Below are 17314 nucleotides of genomic sequence, written 5' to 3'. Positions count from 1 at the left end.
AAGTGGTTATATTATAAAACTAAATTAGTAAGTTTCAAGGAAAAGGGTAGTTATATTTTGAGAAAAAGTTGCAATTTTGCAAGAAAATTGTGATGATTTGAGGAAAAACTCATAATTTTACAAGGACAAGTCTTTATATTTCAAGAAAATGTTAAACTTTTACATATAAAGTTGTGACATCATGAAAAAAAAGCCAAAAAAAAAGCTATAATATGAGGAGGAAAGTCAGAAGTGAACCTGACAAAAATAATATTTGAGCTTTTTTTTTAAATTTTACAATAAAAAGTAATATTTTGTGAAAATCCATACTTCTACAAGAAAACTCAATATTTCAAGACTAAGTTTTTTTCTGAGAAAAAAGTTTAGAAAATTCCGTAATTTTTTAAGAAAACAATATTTTGCAAAGGTTTTAATAATAACAACTACACTCATATTTTGAGTGTAATTAATTTCCCCCCAAAAAGACACAAAATGCACAATAAATATAGTTAAAGTTGAATTTATAGATATCATGATAATATTGTTACCGTGAATTCTTTGGCCACGATAAAAATCTGGTATCGTGACAGTCCTAGTCTGTCACACTATAGCCTGTAGGGGGCGCTAGTGGGGACACTGCTTTGTTTTCATGAGTAGATTTATTGCAGCTTGAAAGAGAAACTTAAAGAAACCAGTGGTTAGTGATTATGAGAGCTGAAAAGCATCCCTCTGGTTGTGCTGGTTTGATGGGTTTCACAGTGAGAAACCAGTTCAGTGTGACAGAAACACTGCAGGTCTTTAGAGCGCACCACGCCTGGTTGGTTTCAGTGTCACACTGTGTTCACATCATATCAGACATACTGTACATAACATCCTGTTCACTGGGAACAAACCTGACAGCGTCAAGTGGTAATTACATGCAGGAAATGGGATCAGTCCAAAATAACACGTAATAAATAAACATTCAACCTTAATCAGTCATGATAAGTAACTAATACCTGCAGCAGTTTGTTTCTGATAGATATTAAATGTATAAAGACGTCATGAAATGCAGCGTCAACATTCCCGTGGGGTCAAACCGTTCTCAACTGCTTTGACCTTTAGCTTCCAGCTGACACAACGAGCAGCGACTCATGTGATTTCATGTTTTCTTTACAGATGCCTGCAGGCGCTCTGACAGACTACACCCACGATGATCTCACAGTTTACACACACCACGGAGGCGTGTGACGGACGGTTTGAGTCTTTGTGTCGAGGAGTTCAGGGGGAGTTCTCCGCTGCTGAGTCACTGCTGCTTCAGCCACATTTCAATGTTGGCAAACAAAAAGCAGAACCTGCTCAGGCTGATGTCGCAATACCACAATACTTCCTGTCAGCAGCTTTTCACACACAGGCATGTTCAGCTTGTATGCAAATAATGTTCAGCACTTCACTGCCCTCAGGCTCTACAGGCAGTGGCAGAAAGCGACTCAAGTACTATAGCTACTACAAATTTGATATACTTGTACTTTACTTGAGTGTTTTCTTTTCATGCCACTTTCTACTTCTACTCCACTATATTAGTTACTTATTTATAAGTTAGAGTTTATCAAATCTGATGTTTTGTTATAAATCAAACTACCAAACAGTTAATTAGTCGATTAATCAATTATTTGAATGACAGAAAATTAATTGGCAACTATTTGACGGTTTAAGTAATTTTTCCTGTAAAAACAACCTCTTCTCACTCCAAACTCCTCAAATACGATGCTTGGTCAGTGCCCCTCGGCGTCTGATACCGACGCACTGAGGCACCCTTTAGCGTCTATATGAGACGCACCAGGCTTTCAACTAACTAACTAACTGTAAACCCATTTGCATCAGTATTAAACGGAGCAACTGATGTATTATAAAGAATATACACTGTATATAAGAAGTGGACGTAGTCACTGTGACGTCACCAGTTGTTTTGTGGACTGCCGTTTTGAAGCCTCGAGTTCAGCATTTTGGATGTCATTTTTCTAATAAGTTTGGTTTTAATTAGTTATTTGATGCTATAAAAAATGAGTGGGATGTCATGATTGACAGCTGTGAGTCTCTTTTGCTGACCAGCTGCTGTCGTGTTCGTCTTGCAATTGGTTCGGGCAAGTGACCGCGATACCACCGCCCATTCACTGCTGCGCACGCTCTGGCTCGAAATTACGTCAAAATCTCAAGTTGGCAGCTCCCGTATATCCGGGATATTCTGGCTTCACTTCTGTACAGTGGGGGGGAAGTGGAGACGCGTCGTCCATCTTTATATACAGTCTGTGGTCACGTACAGTACAGAGGACACGTCCACACTGAAGCTCTAAATCTGCCGTTAAACTCACCTGTCGAACCAAAACACACCTGCCTGTCCTTTTCCTCCATCTGCCCTTTCACTGATTCACTAATCGTAATGCTCCTCTATTAGCATTCAGGTGTGAGCACGTCACGCACACACACACACACACACACACACACACACACACACACACACACACACACACACACACACACACACACACACACACACACACACACTGGTCATTGTGCAGCTCGCTCACTCGGTCGCTTCTAAGAAGAGCAGCGATCTGATTCCAGGCACGTCGGCCTGCGTGGCAGATGAATGGCCGGCCCTGTTGGAGAGAGCCGCAGGAGAGGGATAATGGAGTCATTTTGTGTATATGTGTGTGTGTGTGTATGTGTGTGTGTGTGTGGCTATGAGAGTCGGAGGATAAAATAGTAAAATGTGCGTTGGCCTTTTCGAATGAGTGACGACTCAGGAGGGAGGATGTGGAGGCTGCGTGACCTCTCTCTCCCCCACATGGACTGCTGGTACGCCAAGGACGAGTGTGTGTGCGTGTGTGTGTGTGAACGTCTTTGTGACTTGCATTTAATTAAGTTTGAGTGTGTGTGAGGATGCCTCTCTGGGTGTGTTGTTTTTCTTGTATCTCTGTGAGAACCAGTTTTCAGGCCTCATTCACACAAATGAAGTGAGTTCCCCTTTAAAACAAACTCCCAGTTTAGACAAACCTACTTGGAATAGAAAACAAAGACCAACCGTACTGTAATCACTGACACTGGTGGAATGTAACTAAGTACATTTACTCAAAGACTGTACTAGTACTGTACTATTTGTACTATTTTGTAAAAATTCAAGGTACTTGTATACCTTACTTTCCATTTTCTACTACTCTATACTTCTACTCCACTACATCTCTGAGGTAAATATTGTATTTTTGAATCCACTACATTTGTCTGACAGCTTTAGTTACTTTTCAGATTACAGTTTTCATCCCCTTCCTGTCCAGTGAAAGCCAGGATGGTTTTGGATGGAAAGCTGAAAACAGGGGCTGTTTTTCTGACACCATGACATGTCAACATATGATGATCTTATAGACCATGATACATTGCTGTACAAGGGCATTGGTTTGGCGTAGCGACACAAATGGGGCTTGGAGCGAAGGATTTTTAATGCGTTTTAAACAGTGGGTCTGAAAAGTGAAGCCAATGCTGAAGTGCCTTAAACTTGCATTCTTTCTAATAGCCAGCAGGGGGCGACTCCTCTGGTTGCAAAAAGAAGTCTGATTGTATAGAAGTCTATGAGAAAATGACCCTATACTTCTCACTTGATTTATTACCTCAGTAAACATTGTAAACATGAGTTTATGGTCTCAATCTCTAGTTTCAAGTCTTCTTCAGTACAGCATGATGTTCATTTAGTAAATTATGGTCCCATTTAGAGTCAAATAGACCATAAAGCAAGGTATTCTTTAGGGCTACCTTGTGATTGACAAGTCGCTATCACGGCGTTGTCCGGTCTGGGAGTTGTCTGTGTTTTCATTTTAAAACTTGAACCCTTTCACAGTGTGTTTTCAGTTCATGAAAGTTAATTATAACGTTTTTGGTCGCCTAAAAAGCGTAATGATGTGAAAATTAGCACTCCCTCTAATATCGCAAATCATAACCACTTTTATTTATGTATTTATTGTATATGTAACATTCATTGCATTATTTATAGCCACAGTCGATTGTACAATTAAAACAGATTCATGTGATTCTTAACACAGCAGCTTGCATTAGAGCCTTTCAGCTGATTAGCTGCCTTCACAACCATCTGAAGTCTCATTTGAGTGACATAAAGTGTGATTACACAATCCAGATGTGGCTTATTATATTGATTAAATCTCTCTGAATCACCAGGCTGCTGCATAATAACCACAGAGCTCTTTGTTCCTGTTGAACCTGTTGCTTCATTCTGCTCAGTGTGTTACAGTAGAAACCATCAGACGTGCTGTTCAGTCACAGTTGACTCAGCTCCATCATTAAGAAGAGGTGTATTAATTGTCTTATGTCACCGAAGGCCCTCAGGACCGTCTGTTCCCACCAATCCTCATCCATTAACAGCTGGTTACCGGGGCAACAGCTGCGAGCGTCATCCTGTCTGTCCTGAAACATCTTTATATAATGATATATTTGTATTCTGTGTGTTACGGACCACGTACATGATCATTAAAGGAACTGTTAGTTTATGTGACAAACACACAGAAAATCATCAGCAGCTCTTTGGAGATTTTTAGCCTCTTTTAGCTCCTAGTTTTGGTTTTGCGGCACATTTTCTGTCTGGTTCAGTCTCAGTGTTTTATAATAAACCCACTGTACACCATCTGCTCTACAGCAAACAGCAGTCAGACACAGTTAGAGGTGAACATAGTGGAACATTTAGCAGCTAAAGAGACAGATATTTCCCTCAGGAGTTGGTGGAGACCAAAAACAGAGCTAAAAGAGAGAATATTGGACTCATCAGGTGGACACAAAGTCTCCTAATGAATCATCGTGTTGCTCTGTAACTGCTCATACACTATTCATAGCTATACCTACGAAAATGAATGCACAATAATTTGTATAAAACCCACGTAATCAATTTGCATGTAATCTACGTAATCCTGAACCAGGACAGGCAACGTAGTATAAACTAGGGATATCACAAAAACAGAAATTTAGTATTAGGATTCTCGACACCCAATCCGATATCACGGTAAAAAACAAAACAATCCTTTATCATTTGCAAACTGTTTCTTTGTGAATTTATTATGAATCCCTGATGATCTGAACGCATTGCTTGAACTCATCATAATGTAATTCATTGAAACCTTCCGAATGTTAGCTCCGTTATTTAGCCCATCGGCTGCTAACAACTAACGTTAACTAGCTCTCCTCCTGCTGATTTCAACATGGATTTGTAGTTCATAAGCATTACCAAGGACATTTTCAATCGTCCCTGAGACGACGTCACAACGTAAGTCGTGATTCGTGATTCAATATTTTAATCGATTTACAGACCTAGTTACTTTATTTGGTCTTTATTTGTCTGACCGTAGTCTCCAATGTTATTCATTTCATGTGATTTATTTTGCTGATTTTAGCATCAGACCACTCAGTATCATAACTGTGTGTGCAAGTTCCTCTGTAGTTCTCCCATTTATAAACAAGTTAAGAATTAAAGTCAAACATGGTCAGAGAGGGTCCTCTCAAGTAGAGTAATGCATCTGTGTGTGTGTGTGTGTGTGTGTGTGTGTTGCAGATTAAGATGAGACGTGTAGAAAGGACAGCTCTTTGGTTTGCACAGCCACGCTCTCATTGGAATGCAAGTGCATATCTCGCTCTGCAGCTCGCCCTGCATTAATAACCCCCCGCCCCCACTCACTGACACGCACACACACACGCACGCACGCACGCACACACACACACACACACACACACACACACACACACACACACACACACACACACACACACACACACACACACACACATGCACACACACACACACACACACACGCACACACACACGCACACACACATTCATACACGTCCTCCCTCCTCTGGGAGTCGTGACAAAAATAGCTCTGCGGCTACAAGTTGTTCTCAGGCCTCTCAGGAACATCCCCCCCTTCTCTCTCTCGCTCAGCGTTGATGATGTAACGTCCTCGCCATCAGCCCGTCAGCTCGGTCGCTGAAATTTGATGCTCTTTGTTAAGCAGGAAAGAAAACGCAGCTTTCTAGAGGAACAAAAAGATTACATCTCTAATGTGAAAAAGGTCTCAGTGGCGGAGGCAGATCCTTTACTTCAGTAAAAGTACTAATACCACACTATAAAAATACTCTGTTACAAGTAGAAGTCCTGCATTGAAAATGTTACTTCAGTAATAGTATAATCAGGAAAATGTACTTAAAGAGGACCTATAATGCTTCTGTGCTTTTTTCCTTTCCTTCAGTGTGTTATATAGTTTTTTGTGCATGTAAAAGGTCTGCAAAGTTATAAAGCCTAAAGTCCATGCCAAAGGGAAACATTGCTCCTGAACTACCTGAAACACCTTGATACAAGTCCCGCCTTTTCTTCCGTAACGTGGTGATGTCAGCAAGTAACACATTTGCATAATACTTTTCAACATTAAAGAATGTAAACATGTTTTTGTAGAAACCTAAAACACAAGTTATGCACCTGAAAATAAGCATAATGGGTCCTCTTTAAAGTGTTAAAAGTATAAAAATGTCCCCTGTGACTGTTCTACTATTATATATAGTAGATATAGTATATATTAATATTAGATTATTATACTAAAGCATTCATTTAAAAGCAGGATTTTACTGTTGTAGTTGGTTAGAAGTGGAGCTCATTTTGAACTATTAACTAATGATTATTTTCATTATGGATTAATCTGCTGATTATTTTCTCCATTAATTGATTCATTGTTTGGTTTGTAAAAATAGTGAAAATAGTGAGAAATGCCATCAACTTCAACATTATCACCAATACATTAACATTATTAACATTATTAAAAGGATAAGCAGCAAATCTTCACATTTATGAAGCTGAAAACACAAATGTTTTTATATAAAAAAAAATACTTCAACTACCAAAATAGGTGCCATTACTTTTGTGTCAATCAACTAATTGATTAATTGACTAATTGTTCCAGCTGTACTTATATAAACTGTACGGGAAGTTTAATTAACAACAAAGCATTATTTTACCCTTCATATTTTGTCTGCAAATATCCCTCTGAAATCCCTCTGTGGAGTAGAAGTAGAAAGTGGCATGAAATGAAGAGACAAGTACGTCAAATACAGTATGTACTTAAGTGCAGTACTTGAGTAAATGTACATGTACATTCCACCATGGGACAAAGGTAAACAGTTCGTCTGTTCTAGGCCACCGTAGTCTGCGCCTGTTGATTGTGATTTCCTTTATTTCCCCCCTGAAGCAAACATGAAGCTTTAATCTCTCTCATGTTTCCTCCCTCCATCTTTTTTTCCGTTCTCTCTGTTGTCCCCTCAGGCTGCTGCTGGTTTTCATTACTGCTGATGACAGAGTGTGTGTGTGTGTTTATACAGTACAGTATAGTAAGTGTCTGTGTGCAAGCTGCCCCACCCCCATCAAAGCACACAAAACTCCCCCACTTCCAAACATAAAACAAACCGACTTTTCCTGCTCATCACGCCTGCGGGCGGGAAATAACAGATAGAAGATGATGTGTGTCATCAGGTGTGAACGCTCTCCACCTTTCAAACAGGTTAGTGCAACGTATCCTGCTTCAAAGCTGATAATAAGACGGCACAAATATACACAGTAAAACAACTTGAGAATGCAAATATATATTAAAAACAAAACAATAATTAAAAGCGAAATAAAACAAATTTAAAATAGATTACAAAAACGGCATTGCACACAAAATGAATTACACATTTTTGTTGCATTCATATGCCATTTGGTGAGACTGGGTTGCATCACAAAAAGGCACAAACAGACATCCAGCAGTTACAGAGCAACATGATCAATCTTTGGGAATTTGCGTTTGTGTCCACCGGATGAATGTTAGTCCAATATTCTAACTCTTTTAGCTCTGTTTTTGGTCTCCACCATCTCCTAAGGGAAATATCTTTAGGAAAGGTAAAGAAAAGAAAACTCTTTAGCTGCTAAATGCAGTTTTTATTCTCATATGTTGGTGGTTTTGACACCCTGTTTCGGTTTAGAAGATTTCCTCTTTGGTCATGATTAAATTAATCTGAGCATGTGCAGGAATTAACAACACAACAACAACAACAACAACAACAACAACAAAAGTCACTCTGCTCTATTTGGTCGTGGTTTTCCATCCAGATGTAAAACTTGTTCTCAAGTTAAGTGGTGGTGTTCCCTCACCGAACTGACTGAATACACAACAAACTGAATGAAATGATCCTCCAGGATCAAAGTGTTTATATTTGGCAGATTTAAAACTTTGTGGTCTTCTTCTTCATGTATATTTCCAACATGGCTTCCACAGAGTTAATGGTTCATGTAAACACGCAGCCTCCTCTCTCAGTTTCACGTTCTCTGCTCTATATTTAGAGAGGTCAGCCGCGCCCGTGGTTTCTCTGCAGTTCCCATCATGCCTCAGTCACGGTCTGCCCTGCGGTTGTTTTGGTCGGCGCGCCCAGCGGACACGCCCTCCTGTTACGGCCTGTTTTATGAGTCCAGCTTCATGGACACAAGTGGGTCAGAACTGGGCAGGACAAACACAAGACGTCAGCAGCAAACACATAGCTGTGTGTGTGTGTTTGTGGTCTGCCTGCATGTACTCTAAACCAGCGGGTGTGTACGTGTATACAAACACTGTGTCTGCAGGTTCAGAGCCTGAAGCTTTCAATCTTTAAAGGTCGACTCCATCTGCGTTCTTTTCCAGGATTTTCAAATGGAAGCGCCCACTCAGTTTTTTTTAAACTGGGGCTGTACGTATACTCCCGTGTTCTATGAAGTAAAATTACTGTTTTTGTCAATGGAGTCTGGTGGCTTTAAAGAGTCCATTTAACGGCTGTGGACTGGAGTGGAAGAAACATTTTTTTAGTCACCTAAAAAAAATCAATAGCAGTTTAAGTGTGCGTTATATTTAGAATATTTTCACCGCTTTACCTCGATGTCAGATAGCCCTTTCTGACTGGGAACTGAAGCCGTTATCTATGCCCTCTTCAAAGCCGCAAGACTCCATTCACAAAACAGCAATTTTACTTCGTAGAACACTGGAGTTGTTGGTCTACCGCTGCATCAATTGGTTAAGCCAAATTCACACCAGGCAGCGGCGTGTCTCGCCGCAATTAATCAATTTTTCTGAGGCCGGGGGGGCGTGTTCATGTGTTTCAGGCAGGAAGACATTTTTTGTAACATAGGTCAACATGTAAGAGGAGTCACAGGATCTGTTTACTGATTGGCTGCGGGTCTTCTCTGGCTGCACTTCGCCACAGAAAGTAAAACTTTTCCCAACCTTTGTTTGGCCGCACTTAGGCGCAGAATCAAACTGGTGTGAATTTGTGTTATTGTTTGACTTTCAGACCCAAACTAATGTGACGTCCACACAGCAGTACATTGCTCCGAGTAACTAAAGTTAAAGTAACTAAGTACATTTACTCAAGTACTGTAAATATAATTTTGAGGTTGTGTTCTCAAATTGTCTTTGAAGGCACCACCATGAAAAGTTTTGATTACTTTTGCATTTCCAGACAACAAAGTATAATATGACTAAATGTTGACTGTGATGGACTCTGAGGGAACGTAGGGCCATGTGACCCCGACACACTCTGCTGGTTGATTTTCATAGAAGTTATGAGAAACCAACAGAAGGAAACCGCACATATTGTAAAAAGCTCTGCATATAATTTATGTAAAATATACAGTGTTAGAAGTTCATCAGCTAAAACATGCAAAACTGTCTGTATGGATCTTGAATTCTCTCCATTAGGCTCCATTTTGCATCAGCCGGGATCAGCGGCTGACTGGTTGAATAATGCATTGTGGGTAATAGGAGCTCTATGGTACTTCCACTCAAGCAGAAAGTTCCCATATTCCCCACGCAAGGCTAACAACTCTCCTGGCGCTCTGCCGGCGGATAATCAGAGGAGAAGCGGCGGCAGCGGCGGCCGACTGTGTGAGGTTCACTGACATCAGGGGATGAATTTTAAAACTCTGAGTCTCTTCATGGAGAAGAACGCTTCAGTTTGGAGGGAGTTAAATCTCACTGTGTTTGAAGAGCAAAGAGGAACTACGTGTCTCTAACAGAACAAAGAAAGATGTCTGATAACCATGTGATTACTTTCTTACACGTACATTACATCATTAATGTTGTCAGGTAAAATCTTCTGAAATTAAAAAAAAATAGAAGTCTTCCCAGGTCAAATTCTGAATTGTTTTGAATATGGTAAGTTGTCTTTGTTTTATATATACAGTATGCTATACTATACTAAATGATATACTTAAATGATACCCAGCCCTAATCCCTCATTGATTTCTTTTAATCATAACCACCATCAAACCTTACTCATCTGTTGCCTGAACATTAGAGTCAGAAATAAACGCTCATATGAGTAATTTTTGGATCAAACTCCAGCTGATAGTAGGCCTCTTGCTGTTGTTTCAATTGGAGACTGAAGTTTAAGCTGTTTGATTCCAGGGAAAAATTATGAACGCACGCAGGAAAGAGTGATGTGATTCATATTTTTCCTCCGTTTAACCAAAGCCGAGGTTCAACCAGTCAGCAGGACTCAGTGGAAACTGCAGCTTTATTCCTCCACGCCGGCCAAGTGGGTCGCACGTGGAGCGTTTTTTAAGACACTTTAGTTTCCATTCTTTTAATTTTTCTGCAGATTTGGCCAAAACTCTCACACTCATTAACTCACAGTCTAAAACCAAAGAAAAACTACGACCAGCAGAAAGAAATTCATATAAATATTTGTGCAGTCAGGTGCATTTTTTTCTTAAAAATCTTTCCGTCCTTCTCATGAAGTCTGTGTGTGTTGGCAAAAAACCCAAAACTTTCTGAGTGATTGAAATTAACCAATCAAAGAGTCTGCTGGGCGTCTTACAACCCGCTCACGCCAGCAAACAGTGATATTTTGCAGTCAAATCAATTAATTTCAATCATTGTAGATTCTCATGAATTTTATTTTATTCTGATTTGTTTTATTTTATTCTGTTGAGAGGGTTCTGTGTGGGTAAGAGGGGATTTATTAAAGTTACCACACAGTCATACTTGCCAAACCTCCCGATTTTCCCGGGAGACTCACGTTTTTCATCGCCTTCTCCCGGTTTCCTCCCAGTGTCACAATTCTCCAGTATTTCTCCCGATTTATGGCAAATTTTGACACTTTTTTTTTGACGACAAAAGAGCTACACCAACTGTTGTTTACCGGCGGAAGAGAGCAGTCTATGCTCGTGACACAGCGCAGTCTGAGCTCATGTTAGAGATGCCCTCACCACAGTGTGCAGCGCCCAAAGAAATAATGGGTTTCAGAGTGCAGTGGTGGCGTTGTCACGTTGTGTCTGAAAGGACCTTCAGTGAATGAGAGAAGGAGAGAGAAATGGAGAGAACTAAGAGAAAGAAATACTCAAGCAGGGGCAAAAATATGTACAAGAATGCACGTATGCACACCTGGGGCTTTATTCCAGTAAAGAAATACTGTACAAACTGCACAGAGAGGAGGGGGTTAATTCTTGCCTCAGGGCTCCTAAGCAGGTCAATCTGGACCTTCAGGGAACCAACTGCTGAAGAGTGCTGACTCACCTCCACATTTTAGGACTGTAAACTGTAGACAAACTCCCTCCTGCTTTAATTGTGTTTATACTGAGGCAGGAACTGTTGCAGCTGACTGGTTACAGTCTGAATGAGTTGTTTTCTGCACTATTTGAGGAATGGAAGTAATGGCCCTGAGAGGTTTGGAAGAACAATTTAAATCCTTTAGTCGTTTTCAGCACAACATAGGGAGGTGAAATGAAAAGTAAAACTGTTTCAGAATGACGTTGTAAACAGTCTGTCAGGTCCATTATCTCACATTGTTTCCTCATCCCCTCTTCCCTCACCCCTTCCTCTCCTCCAAACCTGCTGACAATGTTCCCTCTCTCGGATGCTGAGGTGCTCCACGTATTTTTTTCAATTTTTGCCTCAGCAACCAGATCCCTCTGAGAGAAGCCGAGCCGTTGCTTCACATGGTGTCGGGTCTCGGCCATATTGAATCCGAATGGGAACGGCCGTGTTGGTTTACGCTCTTTCCTTCAATAGCGCAGGGACAATGGGAGCGGGACAGGCGAGAGGCCCGGTCCTCCCTGGACACACAGAGGCGAGACAGACAGAGCATTGAAGAGGATGAGGATGCATCAGAAACCAGCGCCGGCTAATGTGAAAGTCTCAGGTTCTGTGTCTGGAGAAAAGACTGCTGGTTGGTAACAGTAGACAAGAAGCTTTGTGGAACCTGCAGCGTCTTTATGTAGCAGAACAAGCCGCTGCAGTGTAGCGCTGAGCTCACATCTCACCGCGCTAAAAGAAGGTCGGCGGCATCGTGGGACGTCAAGCCGACTTCTGACTGACCTGATTCTGACGTGACTATTATAAGTAGTACAATGTCTTATTAGAGTGGTGCAGGAATGAGTCCTAAAACCCAGAAATTAGTTAGCATTTTAGCACTTTCGGTTCCCTCGTCTTTAAAATTCATGCGTGGGGTATTTATTGATGTATTTTATGTCGTAGAACAAAACGTTAAAATCTCTTCAGCTTGTGTTGACCACAGACATTTCAATCATCTAACTAAAAACACATCAAAAAAAAAACATTGACTTCCAGACGAGGGAACCAAAAGTGCTAAAATGCATTTCTGGGTTTTAGGACTCATTCCTGTAGCACTCTATAGAAGTCTATGAGAAAATGACCCTACTTCTCAATTGATTTATTACCTCAGTAAACATTGTAAACATGAGTTTATAGTCTCAATCGCTAGTTTCAAGTCTTCTTCAATACAGCATGATGTTCATTTAGTAAATTATGGTCCCACTTAGAGTCAAATAGACCATAAATAGTCCATGTGCTTTAGGGTGTGGCTACCTTGTGATTGACAGGTCACTACCACGGTGACTCACGAAAGAGGCATAGCAATGCATATCCCTACCCGGCTCCACCCTCTCAAAAATACAACTAGGCAATGGCCAAAATGCCAAATTCTAGGCTTCAAAACAGCAGTCCACAAAAACCAATGGGTGACGTCACAGGGACTACGTCATAGAGTGTATATAATGAGTGCATGTTGTCAATGTAATGTCACCCATTGGTTTGTGGACTACGGTTTTGAAGCCTCAAGTTCGGCATTTTAGCTGTTGCCATCTTGGTTTTTGTCCGTTACTAAATGAACATCATGCTGTATTGAAGAAGACTTGAAACTAGCGATTGAGAGCATAAACTCATGTTTACAATGTTTACTGAGGTAATAAATCAAGTGAGAAGTAGAGTCATTTTCTCATAGATTTCTATATAATCAGACTTCTTTTTGCAACCAGAGGAGTCGCCCCCTGCTGGCTATTAGAAAGAATGCAGGTTTAAGGCACTTTGACATTGGCTTCACTTTTCAGACCTCGGAGTCGCCCACTGGCCTACGTCCACTTCTTGTATAGCCTATGGTGAAAACAGCAGTTTGGTTGCACACGAGTCTTAACATGCAATAAGTGTTTAATGTTTTTCTGTTTGCTGTGAACACAGAGGGTCTGAGCTCAGATAAACATCAGTATTGGGAGGACGGAAACGAGCACCGAGGTGGTGACGACCTCCTCTTCTGCTGCCTTTTCCTGTAATTGTCCTTCATTGTTTAAAGACAGAAACTTCTGAGTGAACAAATGAAGGTTTGGAGGAGCAGCTGGTCACCTGCTGTCAGTGTGGCAATGGCAGGAAATCCACCGTAAACACTCACTCTGTGTTCAGCGGCGGCTCTGCTTAATGTTTCTCATCCCAGAGGACTTCTGACTGATTGGAAAAGCTTTTTTCCAGATGCTTTTTTTTTTGTTTTTGTTTCAAACAAACCATTCATCCCAACAACAATGAGGTCATCCACTATTCTGGCTCTCCAAACAGGAATCCCTAAACAAAGTTCAGCGCGTTCATGTTTGGCTGCAGCGTTGTGCGTGTTCACTGGTGTGTGAACTATTATGGAAGGACATGAATGGTGGTTTGTAAATTGGATGGTGGCGGCCAAGTGACATCAGCTGAGAGCAGGAAGGCTTTGAAACAGTCGCACCGCCTGGAAACTACCAGGAGGATGTTTAAATGTCTGAGCATTAACAACAATATATTACTGCAGTTTGGGTATTTTTCTAGTGACCATTAGGCCTTCGAAAACTTATTTACAAATTGTTCCACGTCCTTTTGAAAAAAAAAAATCTTGTCAAAATTAAGTTACTGGGTGATGTTTTAAGAAGAAACATTTGCACAAGCCCTCTGTGAAGACACCCACTGCATAGATTATAATAAATCCCTTCATCAAATGAACAGGAACCATGCACAATGATAAATGTGACTGTAAATATATCACACTTGTTTTCATCTGTAGTCTTTTGCGTAATGTTTTACAGGCTCACTTTTACCGGCTACACAAATTTTACATTCTATGATGATAGTTTTCTCTTCTGGATTTTGGTTTTTGTCTGTTATCTAGTGACATACAGTATTTCAATGTTTTGTCAGCAGATTTCAATGAAATTTTCTGTAAAGTTAGGCCTTAGGTTCAAGGAACAAGAGTCATACTAGTGGCACAGTGGTGCTATTAACTAAATTCTATCAGCATGCTAACATACTCATAATGCCAATATAATATGCTGATGTTTATTGATGATTGATGACTAGAGTATTTTTTTTATCCTACGCACCTGTCACAAAGATTTGTGGTGTGCAAGAACTTTTTGAAAAGCTCAGTTTATGTTTATCATGGTCTCTATGCTAGATTATTACACAGCTTTGTTGAAAACTCAATTCTGATTGGTTAATCACGGCGTCCTACGGTCTGTTATTTCTTTACAACAGATCGTTGCTATGTATAGCAGACCGTTGCTATGTATAACAGACCGTTACTATGGACGCAGTTCTGATCTCAGACTCTGGAGGACCATTTTTGTGTCAGATTATTGATTTTTTAAGTAAGTAGCTGTGTGATAAGAAGGATAATGTACAGCGAGCTGGTCATTGTTGTGAAATAAACCCCGACCGGTTTGCTGCACATTATCCCTTACTTAGCGTGTTAGCAGGCTAACATTTTCTTATAAGAGTAAAAAACAAAACGTTCAGCTCAGGTTGATGGGAATGATGACGATGGCGCCGGTTGAAAAGTCCGGGGATCACTTGAGTTATTACAGTTCATCCTCTGGGGATCATGAATGTATGAAATTGTGTATCAATCAAAAAGTGGTGGACCAATGACAATCGTGGTCATCTCTGGAGCCTCGCCGCTGGCCAAAAAACTGATATGTTTTTAGTGTAGATCCAAGAATTTAAACATGATTCCTAAACATTTTATGATAGAGCATTTCTATAAACATTTCTGTTATTTTCTCATGAACTGCTGTTGGTTTGTTCTTACAGTGGTTGATATGATTGGTTGCCTCTATCAGTGTTTCTCCCAATTAAGACATTTCCCATCAGCCCTTTTGCTATCAGTCCCCATGAAGAGGATGAACATTTTGTACGTTTCTGCCTTTCACTTCTGTTAGCATCTTCTAAAAGCCTTACCTCAGTTTGCTGCCCTTTGTGCTGTGAAGCGATTTGATCAGATTTCTCTCCAACATGACCTGCCAGATTGCAACGTTACTTGATTATGTATTTATCTAAACTTGATTTGTAATCATTTATTGCTCCACGTATTGCACCTGAAGTGCTCTCAGTGTCCTCATTGTCTCACCACCTCTGTCCTATTAATAGTTCACTGCCGAGTCCAGTTCAACAGTTAAAGGTTAACTCCTACAGGACAACAGTGACTAACATGTAGCCGACCGCCCAGCTCTCTGGAAATCTGGTGACACATTAAAACCTTTCCTGGAGCGGGTATTTACCCATAACCCCATGCTGTTGCCCTTTGGATTGGTGCGATAACAGTGTTTACCACTGATGTCATGCAATAGGGAGACTGGTCCTTCATCATCGTGGTTGGTGGCCTGAGAGGCTGCATGATGACAGTTAAAGTCATGTCAAGAGTTCATTAACCAAACATCTAGTATCAGAAGGAAGGAAAAAAGTATCTTTTATAAATATAAAGCTAAATAATCTTCCTGTCATCACTGAAAAGCATGCCTGTATAGAAAGAGAAACATGCAGGTTTCTCTGACTGATCTGTCTTTGCTGCTTTAGCCAAAGTTAAAGGTCCAATATCATGCACATTTTTAGGTTCATACTTGTATTTTGATGAAAAATCTCACATTTTACAATATAAAACAATCCTATGGAGACTTTAGAGAGTTTATACACAAGAATTTAATGGTTTTCTTTCGCATATATATTTTTTTGCCTCGCATACAGTGAGGTGATGACCTTTGCTAAGGTGCCACTTTTCTAAAGTGGCACCATTACGTCAAAATTGTAATTTTTCTGGACAGAAATATTAAAACCTAATGGACAGGTTGCTATTGAATGTCTTGATCACATTGCTTCTCCCCATGGGATGTGCTTTTTAGAACAAACCTCACATTTTTAGCTCCACAACAAGACTCAACAAGATGAATAGCTAAATCATCAGGATGTCAGTCCAACAGTTTAAATTTAATGGGTGTGTTTTCGTGGAGCTATAGGGGCTTTAGACTCTGACTTTTTTCCAGTTTGTATATTTTTTGTCTTCAACTTCTTCGCCACCTCTCTCTAGAAATGTTTGTAAGATACAGTATGACTTATGTTGTTGCCATGCTTAAATTTGAGCTGGTTGCCACGACTTGTTAACCTGATCTGCCAGCTGGTTTGTTACAACAATCTGAGAAGCCGTCATTGGAAAGGACAGGCTCTTTCACAAAATACTTGGCAGGTGATTGAATGAAGTATCCGTCAATCAAACTCTTGCCGGAGCAAGTCAGGAGAAGAACAAAGGCATCTTTTCCATCGAGGTAAGCCTTCAGTGCCGTTCATTGCTCCTCTTTCAATGAAGAAATACTCTCCTGTTCTGATATAACTGATGCTATTTCAGCATCTATGCTAACCTCTTCAGGAGCTGCCATTGTTGTTTAGAGCGAACAGTCGCCTCTCCATGTTGCCTCACACTGGCCGGAGACGAACGCATTACTTGAAGCCTGACCAGATGGATTTTCGTGTGACATGTGCAATCTGCAGTGCAAGGCACTTTTAATGCATGTGGCGTTCCCCAGGGTTCAATTCTGGAGCCTCTACTATTCAAGCAAATCATGCAATACCATAAGATTGTTATTAAATGAAGTGTGGGACTATTTACTCATATCTTGCAGATGCAGTAGCCCACGTTGTTTTATGCAAAACTAATGACAATCCCAATT

The 17314-nt window shown here is 40.5% G+C and overlaps 1 long non-coding RNA gene across 1 annotated transcript; it reads right to left on the bottom strand.

The window, feature by feature from the left end:
• Nucleotides 1-11420: 11420 nt before the first annotated feature.
• LOC141765325 (uncharacterized) lies at nt 11421-16103 on the bottom strand. Its single transcript, XR_012593444.1, has 2 exons — nt 15555-16103; nt 11421-12118 (listed from the first exon to the last, which is right to left on the bottom strand). It is a non-coding gene; the product is annotated as an uncharacterized LOC141765325 (long non-coding RNA).
• Between the last annotated feature and the right edge of the window lie 1211 nt (nt 16104-17314).

Source organism: Sebastes fasciatus, chromosome 3 (assembly GCF_043250625.1).
Source record: "Sebastes fasciatus isolate fSebFas1 chromosome 3, fSebFas1.pri, whole genome shotgun sequence".
Taxonomy (NCBI): Eukaryota; Metazoa; Chordata; class Actinopteri; order Perciformes; family Sebastidae; genus Sebastes; species Sebastes fasciatus.
The sequence above is the reverse complement of the archived record's forward strand: the minus strand, read 5'-3'. Positions and strand labels throughout refer to the sequence as shown.